This window comes from Anopheles merus, unplaced genomic scaffold (genome assembly GCF_017562075.2).
Source record: "Anopheles merus strain MAF unplaced genomic scaffold, AmerM5.1 LNR4000437, whole genome shotgun sequence".
Taxonomy (NCBI): Eukaryota; Metazoa; Arthropoda; class Insecta; order Diptera; family Culicidae; genus Anopheles; species Anopheles merus.
Genome location: NW_024428017.1, coordinates 1,649 through 2,500, shown reverse-complemented (window position 1 = coordinate 2,500; position 852 = coordinate 1,649).

Genomic DNA, 852 nt, shown 5'->3' with positions numbered 1-852 from the left:
TTGAACACGAACTACACTCTTGATCACGCGAGGCGCAAGTCCCCCGTGACCACCGAGATTTGTTTCTCTGACGCCGGAGCGTCGTTGGCGCCACTCGCTAAGGCACAAGCAGGCAACGTCGGATGCATTGCACACGGCTAGCGGATCTCTCTGCACTGCGTCGGGGGTGTCCCCCCAACGTCTGTCTGGAGACATTGCTAGGCCGGTACGGCACTCTGCGCACTCTTGCTTGACCTCTTTGAGCAACGGGCCTCTAAGCGGGGGTGTATGCTGGTACGACATCGACTGGTACATTGCACTCACTAACGATCTCTCTGCACTGCATGTCACTCACAACCACCGTGACGGGAGACTTTGCTAGCTTGTACGATACTCTGCGCATGCCCGTACGTTGCACATCGACTGGTACATTGCACGCACTAACGATCTCTCTGCACTGCATGGGACTCTCAACCACCGTGACGGGAGACTTTGCTAGTTCGTACGATACTCTGCGCATGCGCGAACACAACACTTCGACTGGTACATTGCACGCACTAACGATCTCTCTGCACTGCATGGTACTCATTACTTTACCACCGTGACGGGAGACTTTGCTAGTTCGTACGATACTCTGCGCATGTGTATATGTTTAGCAACCCAACCAACTTGAGCACCTAGGGGAAGTTGTGATGCCATCTGAACACCCACCGACTGATGCATTGAACGGCTAAAGTGACCTTCAATCCGAACTGGCACTCTGCGGCGTGGAGGCAGTTGCGCGACCACTCCTATCCCAAACCAACAAAGCAAGGTGTATCCTACGTGCTCGCTACAAGCACACCACGACGGGACACATTGAACGGTTCAGCG